This window comes from Ambystoma mexicanum, chromosome 12 (genome assembly GCF_040938575.1).
Source record: "Ambystoma mexicanum isolate Mex_15411 chromosome 12, UKY_AmexF1_1, whole genome shotgun sequence".
NCBI classification, from domain to species: Eukaryota; Metazoa; Chordata; class Amphibia; order Caudata; family Ambystomatidae; genus Ambystoma; species Ambystoma mexicanum.
In genome coordinates, this window is record NC_090936.1 from 940,324,450 (window position 1) to 940,348,783 (window position 24,334).

The following is a 24,334-nucleotide window of genomic DNA, read 5'->3' on the forward strand; positions in this document are numbered from 1 at the left end:
CGATTGTATCTGGGTCGAGATTGTGATCGGGCAGGGACTCCGGCCCTTTGGCTCTTTTCGGCAATGACAGGCTAGGACACGCCACTGGCTTTATAGTGCAGGCCTTCGAGTGGCAGGTCGGCCAGCGGGACAAATAGGAATTGGAGGAGCCACTTTTCAGCCTTGGTTGCTAGGCAACCAGACAACAACCAAAAGTGGCGGCCACCTTAGACATACGCAGACAGAATGCGGGATGGGGATATTTCACTGTCTGTAGCAGAAGATCTCTAGTGGCAGGTGCTAAACCTGGGGCACCGGTGCACAGGGATGTCCAGCACTCAGGGTCATGGGGAAAAGACTGCTTCTCCTGAAGCAGCTGGATGGTGTTTTCAGGACGGGCTCCTGCCCTTCCTCGATCTTGATGGCTTCATGGCTTCATGGTCCATTTATCCCTCTCTGTGACACAGGGGAAACCTATTTTCACCAGAGTCCATAACACCACACTATCCCCACTAAGGGTAGTAGTTTGCACTAAATACAACCATATGTCAGCACAAATAGCACTCAAGCACATCTCCCACACTAATAGAGAGAAAGCTAATGTGGCACCATTTTCAATTACATATTGGAGGTCATTTTAGAATGAGTAAAATGAAAGTGTAAAAGCATTGTACAATGCTTTTGCACCTTCATGTTATGCTCCAACACTTTTTGCTACTGACACAAGGTGGAGGAGGGGCACAGAGCAGAGACATCTATGCATGCTTTACTCATCTGTTTTGTGTGCACACTTTGTTTCATGTCTGCATGAGCTTTTCATGCAGTCACAAAACATATGTACTACTATGAAATCCACCTCACATTACTGAGCAGGTGGATTGTATTGGAATCATTTAGTAAACTGCATGAAAATCATTTTCAGGTTGTGTTTACTTCCTTGCAAAGTGGGCAGTACAATTACGTAAAAACGATATTTTTTTTTTATAAGTAATTCAAAAACTTGCAAAGGTTTACAATTGCATTCAGGGCACACCACAGCATTTAAGTGCAAATATTGGTGGTCCCCTGCATGCAATTTTTTATTTTATTCAAAATTACCACCATCAATTTCAGCCTTAATAATAAATATTTTATTGTGATACAATCCAAAGAAACAGGATTTTACACAACACATATTAAACTCACAATCATTAATATCCATATATATATATATATATATATATATATATATATATATATATATATATATATATAAATATATACATATATAAACAAAATACAAAATATAAATATAAAATATATATATATAAATATAGTGCAACATAAAAATTTTGTGGGAGAATAATGATGTATTAATACTGATAACACTATAATGCCTCAGGCAGTGGCATCATTTGTGACCATACCCTAAAAAGTGCTAGCTGTAAACCAAGTTATTCAGTATTCAGACACGTATACCAAAAATCGTCCTCTTTAATTGCCTCATAATTATGAACCCATTTTTCACATGCATTCATATATGTCGGGGAATCTTCTGTCTTGTCAGGCGCAGAGGCAGCACGTACACCTGCCTCCCCGTAAGGTCTTGGCACCTGGACCCGATGGGAAACACGGGATACCGCAACCTGTCGGGGAAAGAGGGTTAGGGTCTGTTGAGTGGATGGGTGCGGGGTAGTAGGATCACCGGGAAAAGGATCAGGAAGAGGTTATGGATGGGAATAGGGAGATTAGGGAAAGATGCTCCTCAGCTCCTGCCGCCCCATGCACTGGTTATTCTTGTGTGGGTTGTCCGCCCACTCAAGCTACACGCCTTCACACCGTTGACCAGTAACTGGGGGCCTTTGTTGTGGAGCCTTGAACCACTACTAGAGCTTTTGTTTGGAGCTCTCAACCACGCTGCATTGCACCCAAACACTGCGTTAGTATGAGCCTTTTTGCCGTCACTGCATTAGCTTCATGCAGTTTAAAGATTCGTGCTAACGTGCACTGTTACACGGCATCCTTGTCATTACATTGCACCTTGTGACATTACAGAGTACATTAGCATAGGATCAGAAATGTACTTAGCTGCGGATCGTAGTGACCCGTAGGAGGCTCCGCTGAAAATACCAAAAAACACAATAAGCGTGTGTAGGGTCTACTATATGTTCTCACACTATGTTTGTGCCCCCAAACAATGGGCCAACATGACCCACTTGTGTGCTTGACTCGGGTTGTCTTCACCCGAGGCTCTGCACCCGCGCCTCCTGCCCTGCCCCGCTGGATCACCAGAAGTACAAGTTCCAGGTTGCCTCACCCGTAATGCACTTGAGCTACACTCAGTCTCCCCAATGCACTCAGCATGCGGGTTAATGTTCGATCATGCGTTGCGGACTGAGCCGCCAAGTATGTATTATTCTAAAGCACTTATCTGTATGCTGGTGCGGGGCCTGTGATGAGTTCAGATGGGCGGAAAGCCCCGCGTAGACTGGCCCTGAGCGGAGCGCTGGGAAACACGTCCGATCTCCTCAGAAGCCGGAATAGCAAGCGAAGAAGCGTGGGCGCGGCTCGCGCATGCGCAGTGTGTTTGGTGCGGCTCGCGTGTGGTTCTTCTTCTCCCGGCAGGCTTGTGAAGCACACGGCCTGCTGGGAAATGTAGTCTCTTTAGGATTCTGAGTCTCTGCATACTTTGCCTGCAACATGGATGGAAAATCCTCCTTATATACTGCATATAAGGTTTCATCAAATGATTCACAGGGTTTTGGTGATTGGGGAACATATGTTTACTACAAGAAGTGCTGCTAACCTGCCCAGCCCTGACAGTACTCCCCCTCCCTCTTGCAGGCCCGGGTTTAGTAGGGTTCTTACGATGAAACTGACGGAGGAGCCGAGGAGCATGCAGGTTAGACGCCGGTTCCCAGGATTGTTCTTCCGGGCCATACCCTTTCCAATCTATTAGGTACCAAAGCTTTTTGTGCTTAACACGTGAGTCCAAAATAGCTTTGACCTCAAACTCGGGATTGTCATTGACAATAAGGGGTGGGGGTTTCTTGGGTTTCAGGGACGGGGGTGCTGCTTTTAGAATGGATACGTGGAAGACTGGATGTATACGCATGTGCTTTGTTGTGTCAACCGTACTGCCACTGGACTTATCACCTTTTCTATCGGGTATGGGCCAATGAATCTTGGTTGGAGTTTCCTTGGACCTTGGAGGTGTAAATTCCGCGTGGATAGCTAGACTATGTCCCCAATGTGGTAAAGTGGGCTTGGTCTGCGTTTCTTGTCAGCGTATTTTTTATAGCTTTGCTTTGCTGAGGACAGATTGTTTTGTATGACTTGCCAAGTGCCGACAAGTTGTTTCCTGCGTTCTTCTACAGCTGGAGCCATAGGCGCGAGGTCGGGTACTGGTTGAAACCTCGGTTGAAACCCGTATGTGCCAAAAAAAGGAGTCACTTTAGTGGATATGTGGACAGCATTATTATAGGCAAATTCAGCTAGGCAAATTACCTCCGCCCGAGACTTTCCTTGACTGTGAATCATACATCTTAAATACTGTTCTAATGTTTGATTCAGGCATTCGGTCTGACCGTCCGTCTCGGGATGATAACTTGTAGACAGACGCATCTCAATACCTATTGCTTTACAGAAGGCACTCCAGAAATGGGAGGTGAATTGTGGGCCTCTGTCTGAAACAATTCCCTGAGGTATACCATGAAATCGTACTATGTTCTTCAAAAACAACTCAGCGAGGTTGCTAGCAGAGGGCGTCCATGTACATGTTATAAAGCGTCCCATTTTAGTTAAGTAGTCTGTAACCACCAAAATAGATGTGAAGCCCAAGCTTTTAGGTAGTTCAACAATGAGGTCCATTGAAATCGTATGCCAAGGCCTTGGTGGTGTTGGTAAAGGTTGGAGCAAGCCTGCGGGTCGTTGATGATCAGCCTTATTACGCAGACAATTTTCACACTGATTCAAATATATTCGAACATCTCAGATCATGTGAGGCCACCAGAAATGTCAGCGGAGTAGTTCGAGTATTTTAGTCGCCCCTGGATGACCCACGAATGGCGAATCGTGACACCACTGAAGAGCCCTTTTTTGTAGTTGGTCAGTGGGTAGATACAGGCAGCCTTTGTAGAATGGTAATCCTTCTTTTACAGTTCGGTCTGCATCCTGTATTTTCCATTGTGCTAGTTCTTGAGCGGTCATCGCCCTTCTGATATCTTGGAACATATTATCCACAGTAATGCTCCCGATTACCCGTACTGGATCTATTATGGGTTTTGTTTCAATTGGATTTTCTGCCAAGACCGATGAGGAGTCTGGATATCTGGACATGATGTCGGCCTTTTTATTTTCTGCGCCAGGCCGATACGTGACTACGAAGTCGAATTCAGCAAAGTACATCACCCATCTTAATTGTCTTGGACTTAATGCTTTTGCTGACTTTAGGAATTGCGAATTCCGGTGATCAGTAGAAATTGTGATGGTATGCCTGGCTCCCATTAAATAGTGTCGCCATTCACTGAACGCAGCCTTGATGGGCAATAGTTCCCGGTCAGCTATTACGTAGTTTTGTTCAGCTGGTACCAAGGTTCTGGAATAATACGCTACGGGATGTAATTGTCCATGATTATCACGCTGCGACAAAACTGCCCCGATAGCATAACTTGATGCGTCGGTTTCTACGACAAAGGGTTTAGCAGGATCTGGGTGCAAAAGCACTGGAGCTGTGGTGAATGCCTTCTTTAGTGCCTGGAAACTTTCCTTGGCTGCTGAATCCCAAGGGAACGTCACTCCCTTCTTGAGCAGACGGGTGTTTGGAAGCACTTTTTGAGCAAATCCATCTATAAAACGCCTATAAAAGTTGGTGAATCCTAATATGGTTTGGACCTCCTTAACAGAGCTAGGGGATGGCCAATCTACTATGGCTTGTACCTTCCTCTTGTCCATGGTGACTCCTTGAGGTGATAGGATAAACCCTAGGAATTCTACAGTTGACCGATGAAATTCACATTTCTCTAGCTTTGCATATAGTTGATGTTCTCTTAACCTTTGCAAAACAGTTCGTACATGCTTTCGATGTTTCTCCATATTTTGGAATATATTAATATATCGTCAAAATATACAACTGCGAAAACATCTAGGTAACCCCGTAGGACTTCAACCAGAAAGTGTTGGAAAGATGCTGGGGCGTTGCAGAGACCAAACAGCATTACTTGATATTCGTATAGACCGAATTTGGTCCTAACTGCCGTCCTCCACTCGTCTCCTTCTCTTACGCGGACTAGATGGTATGCTGAGCGTAAGTCCAAATTTGTGTATACCATGGATCCTCTCACTTGATCTAACAACACCGGTATCTGAGGTAACGGGTAACGATTTTTAATAGTTATCCGATTTATTGCTCTATAGTCTATGCAAGTGCGTAGATCTCCTATCTTTTTTGGGACGAAGAATAAAGGAGAAGAGACTGGTGATGTTGAATGTCTGATAAACCCGTTTGCTAGGTTGGTCTCTATATAAGCCTTGAGGTGTTCGTTTTCTGCCTCCGTGAGTGCGTAAATTCTGCTGCATGGCAGCACGGCTCCTGCTTCCAAATCAATGCGGCAATCGAATGGTCTATGGGGTGGTAGAGTCTCTGCCGCGCCCTTACTGAAGACATCCTTATACTCAGCATATTCTTCGGGTAGCTCCATGTTCGTACTTCCTATGATCTGTGTGTTACGTGGTTACAAACAGTGTTCTTCACAATAGCTTGACGAGAACTGGACTAAACTTACCTTCCAGTTTATTCAGGGATTATGTATTCGTAACCAAGGTAAACCTAGAATGAATCCAAAATGTGGAGCTTCTATAACGTTGAATCGTAACTGTGCTTGGTGATGATCCCCGCATGTCAATTGCAGATCTTGTGTTTGGTGCGTAATGAGTCCTGAGGACAACGGAGATCCATCCACTGCCTTCACTTCTTCGTCCAGTCTTTTCTTGACTAGAGGAAGTCCAAGTTTCTGTGCTAATTGCGCATCAACAAAATTGCCCGTAGCACCTGAATCGACCATGATTATTATTGAGACCTGATTTTCCTGCCAACGCAACTGCCCTTTCAGCAGCACATGGGCTTCCTGGCTGTGATAAGTTTTAGCCAAGCTCTTCGGGGCGTCTTCTACTAAGCTCGCCTGGGCCACCCTCACTGGCGAGCGGTGGCATTTCCCGATGAATTACCTTTTGGTTTTGTGGGACACTCTCTCACAAAATGCCCTGCTTTTCCGCAGTATAAACAAAGCTTGTCTCGCCTTCTCTTGTCCTTCTCCTCTTTGGACAACGGTCCCCGGACCATTCCGATTTGCATAGGCTCCTCTGTGCCTGTACCTTTTTCAGAGGGTTTACTGGGTCTTTGTTGATCTAAACGTACCATTGTCTTTGCATCCCACTTCCTTCTGTCTTGGCGCCGATTGCTTTGGCGTTGATCTAGGCGTAACGCTAGGTCGATCATCCCTGAGCAGGTAGTTGGCTGTGGATCTACTTGCGCAATCAGGTCTTTGAGGTCTTCTCGAAGGCCTTGATAGAAAAGCACCATTCTTTTCTCTTGGGGCCAGTCCGTTTCTACAGCTAATCTATTGAAAGACGTTACATAGGTGACCAGTTCCTTGCTTCCTTGGCGTAGGGTCAACAACTCCCTGTCTTTTTGTAGGGCGGCTGAACGTCGATTGAAAATCCGACCAAATTCCTCTAGGAAGTCTTCCCAAGAATACAAAAGGGCATCAACCTTTTGAACCAATGGTGTCGCCCATGAAGCCGCATCCCCGCTCAAGTACGATATCACAAAGGCGGTGCGAGCCTGTTCTGTCTGAAAAACTGTGGGTTTCGTTAGAAAATGTAATTGGCATTGCATGATGAATTGATTGTACCTTTGAGGATCACCTTGGTATCGTTCTGGGGCATCCAAAGGAAGCGGGGGTTCGCTTGACACCTGTACTTGGACGGGGGTCGGGGGTTCGCGGGGTAATGGAGTTGCCTGGGGTTGACTTTGAACTGTTAGGGCATGGACCTGCCCTGCTAGAGTCTGGTACTCTTGCCTGGTTGCTGCGAGCTCTTGCTTGAGCTCCTGTAATAAGACTACCATCTCAGCCATGGTTGGTTGTGCCGCCTGGGCGCCTAAATATACGTGGGCTTGCTATTCTGTTGGGGAATCTCTGTCTTGTCAGGCACAGAGGCAGTACGAACACCTGCCTCCCCGTAAGGTCTTGGCACCTGGACCCAATGGGAAACACAGGATACCGCAACCCGTCGGGGAAAGAGGGTTAGGGTCCGTTGAGTGGATGGGTACGGGATAGTAGGATCACCGGGAAAAGGATCAGGAAGAGGTTATGGATGGGAATAGGGAGATTAGGGAAAGATGCTCCTCAGCTCCTGCCGCCCCATCCACTGGTTATTCTTGTGGTGGGTTCTCCGCCCACTCAAGCTACACACATTCACACCATTGACCAGTAGCTGGGGGCCTTTGTTGTGGAGCCTGGAACCACTACTAGAGCTTTTGCTTGGATCTCTCAACCACGCTACATTTCACCCAAACACTGCGTTAGTATGAGCCTTTTTGCCGTCACTGCATTAGCTTCATGCAGTTTAAAGACTTGTGCGAACGTGCACTGTTACACGGCATCCTTGTCATTACATTGCACCTTGTGACATTACAGAGTACATTAGCATAGGATCAGAAATGTACTTAGCTGCGCATCGTAGTCTTGTTCTCCTTTTCAACACACGGATGTCCCAAGTGACCCGTGGGAGGCTCCGCTGAAAATACCAAAAAACACAATAAGCGTGTGGTGGGTCTACTATACGTTCTCACACTATGTTTGTGCCCCCAAACAATGAGCCAACATGACCCGCTTGTGTGCTTGACTCGGGTTGTCTTCATCCGAGGCTCCGCACCCGCGCCTTCTGCCCTGCCCCGCTGGATCACCAGAAGTATACGTTCCAGGTTGCCTCACCCGGAATGCACTTGAGCTACACTCAGTCTCCCCAATGCACTCAGCATGCGGGTTAATGTTCGATCATGCGTTGCGGACTGAGCCGCCAAGTATGTCTGCCAGGTCCGCAACCTTGATCGCTTTGTTAGTCTTTCTTTCCACACACTGTATTATTCTAAAGCACTTATCTGTATGCTGGTGCGGGGCGGGCGGTATGCCCCGCGTAGACTGGCCCTGAGCGGAGCGCTGGGAAACACGTCCGATCTCCTCAGAAGCCGGAATAGCAAGCGAAGAAGCGTGGGCGCGGCTCGCGCATGCGCAGTGTGTTGGGCGCGGCTCGCGTGTGGTTCTTCTTCTCCCGGCAGGCTTGTGAAGCACACGGCCTGCTGGGAAATGTAGTCTCTTAAGGATTCTGAGTCCCTGCATACTTTGCCTGCAACATGGATGGAAAATCCTCCTTATATACTGCATATAAGGTTTCATCAAATGATTCACAGGGTTTTGGTGATTGGGGAACATATGTTTACTACAAGAAGTGCTGCTAACCTGCCCAGCCCTGACAATATATATAGGGCCCATTTTTGGAGTGTTAGTACGTGTCTCACAGTTTCCAAAATTCCTACCCCCTGGCAAATACGACATAGCCTAGCCTCCCAATGAATCTTCAATCGAGGGCCTACAATAGTGAGCACCGGGAGCTGGTTGGTTCTCAATTTTAGTAGGAAATGCCTTACATCGGGGGCCAGGCTTAATAACAGATAGGGTTGTGGTTTTAAATATCTATGTGTAACATACCTGACTGCCTCATATCCTTTCAATTTGGACAGGTGGTCTGAGTTCGCACACCAGTCCCACTTGTTCAACTTTTCCTCAAATGCCTTTTTTTGGTGGATAAAAGGTAAATTGATCAATTTTTCATAAGCCCAGTCAATCTCCTTAAAGAGTGATTCATTCAACTCTTTATAATTCAGGCCACGTGGATATTTTTCAGCCTCATAATTTTTCCCTGCCAAACTCAATAATTTACAGCATGGTTCTGCTCGAGATTTCAAATAGAAAGCATCCCTGGCACAAAGTGCCCTACCTCTCAAAGAGGTAAGGCCCAATTCTAGTCAAAGATATTGTATCGAACAGGAGGGACCCAAGCCAAGCCCCATATGCCAATAATGGCCTTCCAAAATGTCCAGCCATGTGAGATCTTGCATAGCCAATGCCTCCAAGCCATACAATACGGTAGGTACAAAACATTGTTGATAATGCTTTAATATACCAGCCATACTAAAACCTGCAGTGCCCTTTGCAAATTTACAAGCCTGGAGGATGAGTAATTTTGCTCTTCGTATCTTGTGTTTTTTTTATAGCATCATAATCTGTAGGTGCTCTAAAATCTAGTCCTAAGTAGGGATATTGCTCTACCACCTCAATTGTTCCTACCTTTGTATCTATCCCAGTACTACCAGGTCCCTTGAGGGCTATTGTCATTATTTTTGTTTTCTCCACATTAATTACCAATCCTATCTGTGTTGAGTAATCTACCAATTCATTCAACATATTCTTTATACCAGCCATCGTACGGTCCAAAAGGATCAGATCATCCGTGTACAGCATACCTATTATGGGGATCTTCCCTAATTTAGGGGGGCAGTTAGATTTCAACCTTAATGCATGATCTACAAGGCAGATGTGGTAAATCAGACTCAGGAGGTAGAAAAGAGGTAATTGTTACAGTGCGACCTGTTTTTAAATCAAATAGAAAGACTAGTATATACCTACCTCTAAGGTAGTGGTCTTCAAACCTTTTTAGCCTGGGCCCCCAATAGCAAAATGTGGGCAGGCCGGGCTCCCCCAAAATGCCAAATGGACATTAAGTCCAAATGGCTATGAACTATCATGTGCTGTTGCCGCACCCTGCTCCCAGTATAGTCCCTGGGCTCCCCGCCTGCTCCCATCACAGTGTCTGGACTCCCTCATCCCACTCCCTGCCAGGCCCTGGGCTCTCCTCACCCCAACCCACATCAGACCCTGAGCTCTCCACATCCTGCTCTCACCACTATCCCATGGCTTCCCCATCCTGCTCTCAACATAGTCCTTGGGCTCCCCACCCTACTCTGGCACAGTCCCAGGGCCAGTGGTGGCTGGTGAATGTTTCAAGTGGAGGGGTATACATTTTTCGATATGCCATAGAGACCAAGCGTAGTGAAGGAGCCTGAACCAATCAAGGGTAGTTCGGGAGGAGGGGGTTCTCCCCACGAGCATCTTTTTTAAATAATGGGTTAAAATGCTGCATTTTAGAGCACACTTTAAACAAAAATTGGTTTGCAATTGGCACTCGGATGACCAATGGGGAGGCATGGTAGTTTTTACTGAACATCGATGACAGCTGCTGTATTTCCCTATGATCCACTTATGTTCTAAAAACTGGGAATGCCACTAACATGTAGTATGCTAAGAAACAGTTCCCAAGTTTACTAGAACTTAAAGAGGGTGAATGGGGTGGTTCAGTATGTCACAAGTGCCTAGGGTATGATGGCCCTTTTGCCCTGACCTCCAATATGCAAATCAGTATTTCTGCTGCTACTAATGGAATGGTCCATCTCAAACTGATAGGCTGGGTTTTTCCTACACAGAAACACAATCAAGATAGCTAGCCAGTGCGGTGATGGGCAGAGGAGGTAGAGGTAATGGGAGAAAGGTTGAAAAGTGTGCAGACCGTGAAGTTGAGGACTTTGTACAGAGGTGAAAGAGTATAGATGGGAAGACCATAGAGGAAACTGCCACAGTAATCAGATTTAGAAAAAACTAAGGAGGAGATTAGCTGTATAACAGTATTGAAAGGAAAACCATGACAGATTGTTCTGATATCAAGGAGGTTACGTCTGGCTGAAGTGACAGAGTTGGAGATGAAGAAATAGTGAGATGGGTCGAAGATGACACCAAGGGAATGAGCAGAAGCAGAATAAGGAAGGTAGTTGGGAGATAATAGAAGTAGAGGGGGAGAGGAAGAGAGTCTGTTTTGCTGGTAAGTAGACAACTTCAATCTTAGTGAAGTTGAGCATGAGGGAGTGAGATGCCATCCAATATTTGATGGGGAGAGATGGCTAGACATTTTTGACAACAGCTCATCAGATAAGGAGTAAAAGGAGAAGAAGTTCTGAGTGTCGTTAGCGAACAATTGATAGCAGAAGACATCAGAGGAGATCAGAACACCAAGAGCTGAAGTACAGAGCGTGATGAGAAGTGGACTAAGGACAGACCTTTGGGGAACTCCAGAGGTAAGGGAGGTGAGTGGAGAGGTAAGGCTGTTCCAGGACACCTGAAAGTGTCTAGGGGTAAGGTATGGAGCAAACCAAATAAAGGCCTTATCTTGGATGCCAAGGGGAGATAATGTAGAGAGAAGTCCAGAATGGTCAACAGTATTGAAGGCAACAGAGGGGTTGAGAATATGTTTGTATTGCCTTTCTTCCTTAAGGCTGGACTGGTAAGAATGTCTTCTGAGTCGCTTTCATTTTCTAGTACCACAGTCCATGATTTTACCATGAAATGTTGAGCTCTGAACCCTGGGGTGCAGCTTACCCTTGTGCTTGGGTTTTTTGTGTCCTTTGCCCCTTCTTGGGGTAGTTTGGCTTTCTCCCTGCCAAGGGCTTTCTAGTTGCTTATCCTAACATAGGTTATGGTACCTCTCACCCCTTCTTGGGGCTCTTTGGCCTTCACCTGGCATTCTGCTGTTGTTCACCCCACTATGGAGTATGTTATCTCTCACTGCTTCTTGGGGTCAGTTGGTCTTCTCCTGGTCAAGAGTTCACAAAATGTTCATCCCGCCATGAGGTATGGTACCTTTCACTCCTTCTTGGGTTTGTTTGGCTTTTACCCTGGAAAGGGTCACCCGCCATGTGGTTTTGCAAGGTCTTTCTGCCCTCCTCCCGGCTCCTAGGAACAGCCGCATACCGTCTGTGTCGTGATAGCATTCCTTGGAGGAGGCAGTCTATTCCTGATCTCCCTGCATTGGTCTCTTGTGTCGGACTCCTCTTCACCCCTCGCCTCACTGGTTTGGTGGTGCTTCATACTGCTGGCACCAGTTCCTCCCCTCTGGTTTTGGTGTTGCTTCTCCATTCACTCAGTCGACTCCGACTGGCTCCCGGCTTGGTTGGAGCAACCAGCGTTTTGCGTGCTCTTTGGTTCCTCTGCACCCAATGAAATGAAATGAAATCTGCCTCAGTCTGCTGTTTAGATCTGCTCTCTAGGAGGATGTCCCAATGTGCGGCTCACTCTACAGGACTTTCTCTTCCTGTTCCCCCTCCTATGCTGTTACTCTTGCATAGTCTTTAAATTTCAAGGTAAAACGAGATTGGATGTCACATGGACTCTGTTTCTCAAAACGATAGTTGAATGCAGGGGTCAGAAACCACGCTAGCCATTTCTAAAGGATCACAGTTACAATCATACGGCTCAATCCCCACATAGCAAACAAAAACATGGGACTTTTCACATGAGGGTGAATTAATAATATCCCTTTCTGGGGATTCCTTGTTCACAAATGGGGAGTCGCCCCCAGGAAGATCCTATTTGCCCTGTCCCCTAGTGGGTGTAAAGATTAGCATGCTTACCTCCCTAGTCCCAAAGAGGGTGGCTCCCCTGGGGAAAAGGAGGGCATTTCCTTAATTCGTCACACAGAGCATTAATAAAACCTTTTCATTGTACAGCGTAGGCTTTGGAAATGGTTTCTACTGACATACAGATACAAACAAATGTGTACAATAATTCAGAAAGGAACGCAAATATCATCTCATCACGGGTAGTATATATAGCTCAGTGGCAACGTGCTCTACTGGGAAGCAAGACGACGCAGAGCAACACAGGTTCGAATTCTGGGCGTGTGCTTAGAAACCTCTTCGGTTATAAAGAATCAATTATAATAAAACCATTATAATTATAATCTGTGAATTCAATTCCTCTCCCAAACCAACTGAGCAGCATTGCATTTCTTATACTGTGATGTATTCCATATATTACACAACAAATATATGTTTGGACCAGCTACATTATGTTTGCTTTTGTAAATGCAAACCTGGACGATTTTCGGAGGACACCTTCACAGGTGGATAACTGAGCCTTAGGCAAATATATATATATATATATATATATATATATATATATATATATATATATATATATATATACACATGTTCGTTTCAGTTGGGATAGCAATGGGAAGGCAGACTTAAAGAAAGGGTTCACTTTTAGGAAACACTATCACAGGAATCCATATAACTGAGTAAGAATTCATCTTGGAAAAACGCTATATTCAGGTTAGGAAGAAATAAGACCAACTCACTCCTGGAAAGTGCAATTTATCAGATGCATTTGGCTACACATGAAAATACCTAATTAACTGATCAGAGAGACTTTAACTGTTTAATGTATATTTTGATTATAGTTCATTGTCAGCTCATGAGCTGGTAATGAGTGGGTATCATATTGTTCATTATGATGCTGGAGGCTGCAAATTCATTTTCATTTCATGCATGTATGTATATGTGTATGCATGTATGCCTGCACTGAATTCCATATAGCACACACACACACACTCGTGTGCAGCACTGGGGTGCTATCCAAGAGGGAGATACAGTATTAGGGTACAATTATATGGATCCCAGTAGATGGGTACACCATTAAGGGTACACCTGGCAGGGCGTGAAGAGAGAGGTCATACTTAGGTCATACACGCCCTGTGTGTTAGCACTCACAAGGCTTCCTTCTTTAAAGTAATCATTCACCACCATTGATAATTATGATAACTAAGTAGACTTTTGAAATCAGGACCATAGTATCATTCATTTGCTCACAGCCTTGAATTTTCTGACTTCATGAATGACCTAAAAGAGAGATCCAATAGCTGAGTGTAAAGAAGGACAGCATAACGACATATGTCACTATCACTTTCTGCTCTCTCCTCCGCATAATCGCATCCTCAAGCGCACATGCAAATGGTGGAATGAGACGTTAAATTATTTAGGTCACGTCGAGTTTGAAGGAAACAATTATTTGATTCTATACAAAGCACATTTTTGGAGCTTTTGAATAAGATTTTAGAAGTCTCACCCATTCTTAATGAATACCCGGAGGGCTAATGACTCGCCTCATCAGCCAAGAAGTAATCAGTAATATCCAACTGTTGGCTGATTGCCCTGAAATTTGTGCAACACATTATACACTATAAGATAAAAGGGTGCTCTGAACTCCTGAGGCTATACATATAAAATTAAGTGTTTTGAAAACCGTGCAATAAGTCTATATGGAAGCATCAATGTGTTGAAATTGAATATGCCCGTGAGCCTAATATAGATGAATAAATGCGAGCGTGTGACGTGGTGTGAATAATGGCCTGATTCAATTATTTTTTATTTGCTGGGGAATTCATTAGAAATGTCTACTGTCTATTAAAATATTTAAAAAAAGCAACAATAGCTGTCTCTAAAAAATAAGTTTGCCATTTCACTTTGACTGTTACAACTGTGTTTTCAGTTGCATGCCTTTCTATTTTAGTGATGTGATGAGTTCTTTCATTTTTTGATAGTCATTTAGTATTTATTTTTGTATTTCGTAAATTAGTTATAATTAGTTCTAAACTGATGTTGAATTCCTGGGGATGTATCGTTATCATGGCTTTATGCACTCGCCCCTCCTTACCTCTCTTCTCTCCTCTCATTCCACACCCGTCTCACTCCCTTCGTTCTGCTAATCTCTTCTTACTTTCTGCCCCCCAACCACCATGTGCCTCTTCTCGTTTCCGCTCCTTTCACCTCCTTGCCCCTTTACACTGGAATTCCCTACCTCTCTCTATCCGCTCTTCCCCCACCTATTCCTCCTTCCGCTCCTCATTGAAAGAACTTCTTCACTCCCCTCCCTTGTACCCTCCCGTCTTTCCATTCCCTCCCTCCCTTTATTACCTCTCCCTGTACTCCTTATCTTTATCTTTCCTGTCTCTCTTATGATCTCCTCTCTTTTATAGCTCACTTCACTCATGTTTTCTCTCCTTCTCTTTTCTCCTTACCTCCCCTCCCCTCTCTTCTTGCAAATTGTTCTAAACGCCGATTTTAAGACTTGATTTGATATGATATGGCATTTGTAATGCGCCTATACACAAGTGTTTCAAGGCGCGACGAGGTGGGGGGGGAACAAGAGGAGACAGACAGCGATCCTACTAGGCCAGGTGTCATTCAGATCGCGCAAGTGCAAAGGGTAGAGGGAAAGGGAAAAGTGCAAGGGGGAAAGGGAGAAGGGAAAGTGCAGTACAGGATTAATAGCATACAGCAAACAGGATAAATAACAAGGGCCAGCTGGTGGCAAGTGCGAAGTAAGTGCAGACAAGTGCTGGGAAGGGGGGCTGTAGGTATTCATGTATACTGTTTTGCTTCTACTGTTCCATGTTTGATGTGATTCTTGTTGTTTACTGTAAAGCGACAAACTGATTCTGACAATACCTGAGATTCTAAATGGGCAATGTTTGGGCAATGTTTGGCTGCAGGTACACATACGGAGTGAGTAGGGGATTTAGTGCCCCAAGCAGAACAAGATGCCTTGCGGGTTAGCAAAATCTAATTTACTTGTTCATATAATTTACATTTGCTTACTTGAGCCCCTTGTTTTGGAACGTGCATGCCTGTTTGTGCCCACAGTTTTTCAGCTACATTTTGATATTCAGACTGCAGCACTAGAGTCCCTCTCTGTAGAATTAATGGATCCTTGATTCTTCTACTGAGCTTCAGCAGGCGGACTCAGAGTGGGCATTTTCTATTTGGCTTCCTGGATTGGATGTTAATGGCAATCAGCCTGTGTTCTTCTGCTGCCTTAGAGTTACAAGTGGATACCCCAGGGGCAATATTAGAGCAGTGGGCAGCCTGTCTCAGTGATTTGCTATAGACTTCGACCCATGTCTCCACCCCTCCCACCAACTGGGAATGTAAGTGGTGAGGCACATTGAGTGTACTGGGTAGAAGGTCATACTAAAGCGTCAGGAAGGAGGGTGAATGTACCGCTGTCTTATTGGTAACACTGAAGCGGAATGCTTCCAGTTTAAGGGCATGTTTCCCCTTCTTGGAATCAAAACGTTCCTTAGATGCTTGGCAATTCGGGATGATTGAAGAAAATTAACATAGCTGTCCTTGAGAATTCCTCTTTAACTTAAGCAACACGCTGTTAGGTTTTACTAACTCTACCAAACCAGGTATCTTTAAAAATGGAAATATGAGTCATGTGTAGCTGATATACAACATACCTTGATACATAAAATATAGTCCTCATACCCCTGCTAAAATGATCATGTGCACATGTGCAGCTGCATGTCTTTTTCATTGTTGAGTCCAGATCACTTGAACATTTCTGGGTGTTGTCTAGGTCAAAAGCAGGCTGCACAGCAAACGCAGCGAACAAATGGTTCTGGGCATGCACCCTATGGTGCATTCAGTAAGGTGCACCACCTGTTGCTGATCCTGGACTTGTTTGTTGCACTGAGAGAACGCCCTTGCAGTGGAACGGGCCGAGTGGCAAACTGTGCCACTGTTGTCCCCGTGGACTTTCTGCCCTTTAAGACTAAGAGCCCTCTGGCACTTCCTTTTATTCCCTGGCAGCTGGCGGGTCTGAGGTTATTTTACTTTACAAACGCCCATCTATTTTAGATTGCATTTTGTTTTAAACTGTATGAATTGCTGCATGTCTTGCTTTTTGTTTGTTTTCATAACAGGCGATTCTTAGATTTATTGTATTGGTACCACTTGACGCATTTTAAATTTAGCAACATATCGCGTAGTAAATATTCGTCATGGTTAAAGGAATGGCTACTGCTTCTCTTTCGTCACAATGTAAAGCGAAGAGGACAGTATGTGACAAATGGAAACCTGGTCCTGAAGCCAATATTGTCAACAATGAAATAGAACAGTTGTACTCACTCGATGAGGCTGGCATAAAAAAGAAACAAACCTCAACGCACGGGTAGGGTAGATCAGTGGCAACGCGCTCATCTTGGAAGCAAGACGATGCAGAGCGACACAGGTTCGAATCCCGGTCCGCTTGGGAACCTCTTTGGTATTAAGCACGTTATAAAAAAACAATTATAATGCTAACTTCAGAGAGAGGAAACTGAGAGATGATTGCCTCGATGTTATTGTATCTAAGGAGAAGCAGGGGCAAATGATTTTGGTTCTGCAACGAAATCAAGCAACGGTCGCAGTAGAACAATTGGAAGAAAAATATCGGCTCACCTGAGAAATGTGAAACCCGGAAAACAGACTCACAGAAGGGGGGCATGAATTACAACATACCTGCCACATTACACCAAGCAAGTGATAAATATATGACATCTAACCCTAGGAGTACTGCTAACCTCATCGCCCCCAATTCACATGACTGACGCAGTGCTAAATCCATTTACTGTTGTAGGTGCTGAAGACGACCTGGTAGTTACTATATCGTGTCCCAGTATCAAGTAATGGAATCGTATTTCAATCCCAATCAAGAGACACAGTAAGACACTTGCTGTTGCTACAGTTTACTTGTAGATATTTCTGTAGAACTAAACACTCTAAAAACTATGATTGTTACACTTATTAATACAGTGCACAACCTAAGACAGGACCTTACTGAGGAAGTATTAAAGAAATAGTACAAATGTTAAGGTTAACACTGACACGCTTAATGTAGTAGATAGGCCCAAGCTAACATTGATTGTGCCACAGAACAGCACCACAGACACTCCATTATTAATTACACAACCTACTATGCCCAACATTTCACACAAACATGCTCTGGGAATTCCCTCTTTGTGCCTACTCTCTCAGGGCAGACAGGATACATGATTGCATAATTGCAACACAAGGGAATACAGACCTGGGGCTGTTGGTCATTAACTCGGGTATGCTGGAGATTCTTACACTGCATCCCCAGTTATAAATAATAATAAAAATAATTTAGCATTTTTATAGCGCTACGAACCCCTGGGTATCTGAGCGCTGCTTATTATTACCCATCAACCTCGGAAGGATGAAAGGCTGAGTTTGGTCCTGCCGGGATGCGACCCTGCATCAGCAGGCTCTGCACGGATGTCAAAGCGAGCGTTCTACTCGCTGTGCTATCGGACCGGCCCAGAATGATCATGGAGGTTTTCTAGAGGGCCATATGGCGTGCAAAGCTTTTCTAAAACTCTGGCACCGAGACATAGGACTAAACATGGGAGTAAAGTTTATCTATATCATGTACCGCAATTAGCTACAAACTCCTCTGAGGGTCCTACTGTACTTACTAATAAGTACATTCACTGGTTAAGGACGATAAAAACTTGTCTCTCTGTAAGCAGAGACCTTGTCCTGTGCTGCTTCCGTTTACCTATGCCAAGAGCAGAAGGTGGGGGTTGCATTTGTGTAGATTTCAAGGATATAAACATAACACATGGTATTTTAACTATTGATCTCAGAACGCCCACATTTGTAAATCTTGCTCCAAGCTCATCCCCCTAGCTTGGAGATGTCTCATACTCAACGTACTTGTTCAAATAGTTCTACACAAATGCCCTCTGGGAATGCCATCAAAGAGCAAGTGTTGGAGGCGGTAGACTGACTAAGTTATTGTCAGATGGTGACATGTAAGACCTATTATAAAAACAGCAGTTGTTAATTCCTGTGCAGCCCCCCCCTGTCATTAAATTATTGTTGTGCAATATTGCGGGTTTAGAAAAAAATGTGTGTGACAGTGATTGGTGCCAGTTTATTGGGGAGCATCAGGTTATTTGCCACCAAGAGAATTGGCCCACTGATGTTCACCAACTCCAGGGATATTTATCCTTCTTTACACGGGCAAAGAAGGGCACTAGTGGTCGCCCACGCGGCCCGCTCTTAATTTGGTTTGACTCTTCATTAATCTGGGTTGTCAAGGTAATTAAATGAGGCTTAGTGGATCTCCAAGAACTCGAATTACACATAGGATATGATTCAGTGACTGTTTTTAACATTTATAATCGCCCATGTTCACTTGATACAATAACTTTGGTCGAGAGGAGAATCCCCACACATAGATATAGTAACCAGAAGGTGGACCATATTCTCTTGGGCTGTGATTTTAATGTACAGTTAGAACCACTGGAGCTGTTTCAGGGCCTATTGGATGATGTGGATGTGGTCTGGAATATAACCCAGATCTTGGTGCCCCAAAAAGTAAAGGTAATTGCAAATTTGGCATTGAGGCAGCACAATTCTTTTATGGATTAATAATGGACTGGCAGATGGTGAATTCACTCTCCGTTATAGAACGACAGGAGAGCGATCACTGACCACTCACTTTAGTGCTTAGTATGGATGGCTGGGCAACATAGTCCCCTTATAGCAGGGATAGGAACATGTGCCTACAGATTACAGGGCATTTTAAACCTAGGATCTACTTGGCGAACCTTGATGACAACACTGCATTACCTATAATATAATTTTCTCAAAAATCCTTTCATCTTTAGAAAAACTTCTTGTTAACTTTGAAAATCCAAGAGCAATTATACAATTATATGAGGATATGGTTAAGGCAACACATTGGCTGGATACAAAGGATACAAAATATACAGACAAATGCTCAATCACCCCCACTAAGTGGTTCAAAAAGGAATGTCACTTCTTGTTGATTTAAAGAACCCTAATTGAACCGATAGACATAGGTTAAACCTTACAAGGTGTGATTATAAGTCTCTAATTGCTAGTTAAACAAGAGAATACGGAACAAAGAAATGGGAGGCACTAATAGAAGCAGTTAAAAGCATAGACAGCGCACCCTTGTGGAAACGTGTGACCTTAGGTAATGAAGATAGGACCAATAACATCCAGGGGAACATCACGAAAGATGTTTGGGATGGACACTTCTCTAATTTATACAAGGAGGTGTGCACCCCCTTTATTTTGTCTAGTGTTATCATCAAGTGTAACCCACAGGCAGAAGAGCCAGTATCACTAGTCTTTAACCTGAGTGAAATTAAGGAAGCCATTTCCTGCCAACAAGCTGGGAACTGGTCTTTCTCTGCTTCTTTAATGCTGGGGTTGCTGAGTACATGGTACCACCATCCTGGATCAGCGTGGAAATGGTCTCACTTTATAACAAGGGAAGCAGAGAGGACCCTCCAATTATCAGCCTATATCGATGCTTGATGCATTTGAGAACATCTATGTGAAGGTAGTGTTGTCCCACGTGACCTACTGGATTTTAGAGGAGTAGAATCTGAGTCATTTGCAGGCTGTTTGTGTTAGTCGAAAAGTACATGGTATTATGAAAGGTCAAGTTAAGTGTGGCCTTTATAGACCGCAAGGCAGCCTTTAATGGGGTGCTCGGTGTCAGGTTTGTGAAGCACTTAGTAGAGCAGGGGGTTCATCTGACATTCTTAAAGCAATCAAAATCTTGATGGATGGAGTCTCTCAGGTGATATTACTGCTCACTTTGACATTGAAACAGGTGTTAGGCAGGGTTGTGTGCTTGCACCAACCTTTTTATGTATCTAGTTCAGTAGATTGAGTAATTGCATTAAAGCCTTGGAAACTGATGGCCCAAAGTCGGGGGCTCGGGGGGGGGGGGGGGTAGGATCCTGCTTCACTCTTCACAGATGATGCTGTTCTGATATCTTTACCTTTGGTTGGCATCAGGAACCTACTTATTACCCTTGACAAGGAATGCAAACCTAGTTATCTAACTATCAACATAGGGAAAAGTAAGACTATGGCATTCCATCCAACTCATAAAAAAGACCTCACCTGATCTGACTCTAGATGGTGGCAGTTAAGAATAGGTATATAGTTATGCAAATGTAGGCGTTTGCTTCACAGGAAACTCTAAATGGTTTGAGCAGGTGGAGAAAGCAAACCTTACTCTAGAAAGGAATCTCAATTCTATTCTTAAATTCTATAACTTGTATGGTAATGGGGCGCTTAGACCAGAATTGATCATTTATAAAATGAAAGAAAAAGTGGCATCAGTATACAGCTCAGAACTCTAGGTTTATGGCAAATGTTTACAACTTGATATAACAGAAAATAATTTCCTAAAAAAGTTGCTACATCTTTAGTCCAGCACCCTCAATGCCATTATAAGGCATGAGCTAAACCGAAGTCTAATAAGTGACACAAACTTACAAACTTTTTTTTTTACGTCTGTTCTCTAATGGGTAAGATTGTGGTCCTCACCTACTCTAGAAAAATATAGGGACACCTATCACAGGATGGAGGTTGCAGACCTTAACTTATGATTCTGCCGCCCCCTTCATCTGTGTCATACAAATACATGTTGGTGTAAATGCTGGGGATTCCTATGGAGTCCGCCTGTTTTTTGCACGAGTAAAAAGCAGGCAGACTCAATTGCAATCCATTGTAAATGCCAACTGCCATGTATACATGAAGGGCAGCGTTTGCTTCATTTGCATGGCTGAGTGCAGAAGGAAGGCAAACCAGCATATATGCTGTCTTCTTCCACTCTCCTTTTGCACTCTGACGTGCAAATGAGAAACCTTTCGGCAGCCTGGACCTGCTCAAAGGTTCAAGCAATGCAGGTCCCCGCCGCCGAAAATATGGGGAACTCGAAAATGACCTGCACAGAGTTTATCTGAATGAACAAACAAATTGATGGCTTAATTAGACTAACAAAATAATATTACCTAGAAACCTTCATTGCCAAAAAGATCGTTTCACCCTGTTCTCCAGATAATATTTATGTATTTTAATTTGTGTAATGCCCCACACGTCTGTAGGCCTCCGAGCTCACACAAAACAATACAAGATGTGGGCAGACAGCAGAAAGGAATACTGAACAGGGAGAGGTCAGTTCGTAGGGGGAGGGAGAACTCTGCCCATTGCACCGTTCTAAAGATAGGTCTTGGGCCTCTTTTTGAAGTCATTCGAGGTTTCGATCTTTCTCAGATCGTGCGGCAGCATGTTCCAAAACGAGCCAACCTAAATCTAGGCTGGAGAAGTATCGCTTGATCCTGGGACCTGAGAGTGCGAGTGTGCTGGTACACAATCAAACGACCAGTGAGATATGTGAGAGCCTCGTGAGTCCAGAGTGACAACATTCGGCAGCTGCAATGTCTTATTTGGACAAAGACGACCATTGCAGATGTGTGTTTAAAAGAGATTGTGTGATTCATTGACTAATCTGTTTAGTTGGCAAACGTCACGCTTAGATCTTTAAAGACTTTTCTCTCTCATTTGCCCATCCAAGCCTTCATTATTTTTATGTGGGAATTATAAAGTTTTATAAAGAAAGCACATTGTTCTGCACAACCATTGCAAAAGAAAAGATCAGAAAGTAAATCGCGCAGCTAAATTGAAACTATGCACAGTGTAATGTTGTAAATGCTAATCTCGATTCCCCAACAGCCGTCTCCCGGCGCCGGTACAGAGAGGGGGTTCCGTGGCATGAACGTGTAAATTATGCACGAAGCAAACAGAAGAGCATTTATACATCACTCATCCTATTATGCCGACGTTGCTGCTGAGTTTTGACATCAGGTAAATACGTTTTTTTTTTAATTCGAATTCCTCAAGAGGAAACCATGAACTGCTGAGCACAATAATTTTGTAGATAACATGATGTTGGTGCTATTTGATGTTATTTGCCTTGAAGAAAACAAACATACATTTTAAAAAGGAAGTTTGCTGACTCTATTCTCAAGAGTTGTACAGGCATGTTCTTGTTTTCAACAATTAGGTCATGAAAACTTTGTTCATCACGATGCATCAACGCAATACAAGTTTGGGCAAGAGTTTCTTTTTCAAAGTGATGGCGCCAGTTTTATGGGCCACTCACAGACTCTCTGGCACTCTGCTTGCTTGGAAGGAAGCTGGCTTGGCCACTTGTTGTACTTGGACTCTGATCCGGAAGCTGTTACTGGATAAGGGGGTGTTTTGAACCGAATATTCCCTTAGGCAAGACCAATGTTCTCTGCCTGTAGCCTTTGTCTTCATGGTATATAGGAATAGGAATAGGTTGGCATGGCACATAAAGAGTTTCTATATTAGCAGCATCCCATTGGCAGGGAACCTTAGAGAACTGTGCCCTTCTTTTTAAATGCATCTGGCAAAGTGACAAGGCCCATGGCAGTGGTCCATGTGGTACATCTGATTGATTTAGAGTTAGCTGGCAAATCTTGGCCTCATGCACACACTGCAGAGACGGTGCAGAGATGGTATGCATCTAACCCACAGCCCAGTTGGAGGGGAACAATTGGCATGTGGGCATGCCTTTGAAAATGTAATTGAAGGCTTTTTATTGGAACGTACTGTTTTACTTTAACAGATACATCAGAGCCTCCATTTCTTCTGCTTGTGAATTGATCAACTTGTATCTTATGGGCTGGCGATGTTGGTTCTAATATTCCTACAAGCTTTACACAGTCCAGCAGAAAATACTTGATACATATGCACTTCACAAAGTGTATGTGCTACTAATCTATGCCTTTTCCCATGTGTTGTACTAGAAAACATGGTTTCACCTAGAAGCCCAAGAGAGCTTTAGACATATTGTATTGCTTGATAGACATCTTAAAGTCCACCCTTTCTTCCCATTCTCTCTCCTCTTAGGGAATTTAGCCTGGTGAGTAAAAAGACAGTGGGACCGATTCATGGAAAAGTGTGCACAGATCCTGCCGTGAACCCCTCGGCATGAGCCTGCGTGCAGTGGTTTTTTCTGCGCGCTCTAGATATTCACGGAATTGTTCATGCAAAGTGACTGTATATGTAAGTCGCGGCAGGAACACCCCCTACATGCCCTCACGCAAAGTAAAAAGAGCAGGGTACAGCTAGTTTTACTTTCTCCTTGGGTGCAAGCACATGCATCCGTGAAATAGTTCATGGTGTCCCCCGTAACCAGGTCTGTACCTCAGGGACACTGTGTGGGGTGCCCCTTACTATTACTGGCACCCCAACAACATGCGTACAAATTTCCGTAACTCAGGTAAAACTCCTGAAAAACTGAGCAAACCCCCATAAACAGTTCATGCACCCTGCTGCACTTCGTACGTGCACCCCTAAGTTAGTTCTGCACCCTGTCTGCATGCACACACCCCTAAATCCAACATGCAATCTCACCGCGCAGAGGTGATTCCTATGAAGAAGTGTGTGTATGCCTGCCTTTGGGTGGTGGATAGATTGAAGGCTTTGTGTTTGCCTTTTCCCCGAAGAGAGCTTGCACGGTCAGATTCATGAATACGGTTTTGTGGGCATGTGTTGGACTGCCTTTGGCTCTTCCCTAGTAATGCCCACATTTTCCCGTGTTCTTCCCCATTTTGAGTGTTTCTTCCCGATACTCTGTTCTCTGCACATGCCATGCCCATGCTCAGTGAGGTTTCTCACCAGGACGATCGACTGCACGCAGAGACATGTCGAGCATGTACA

General features: G+C 44.3%; 1 long non-coding RNA gene across 1 annotated transcript in view; it reads left to right on the forward strand.

The window, feature by feature from the left end:
- Window positions 1–22,337: 22,337 nt before the first annotated feature.
- The window catches only part of LOC138513075 (uncharacterized), a 208,928-nt gene continuing 206,931 nt past the window's right edge, over window positions 22,338–24,334 (forward strand). Inside the window, exon 1 of the long non-coding RNA XR_011281689.1 lies at window positions 22,338–22,450. This is a non-coding gene — a long non-coding RNA (uncharacterized lncRNA). The remainder of the gene's footprint in view (window positions 22,451–24,334) is intronic.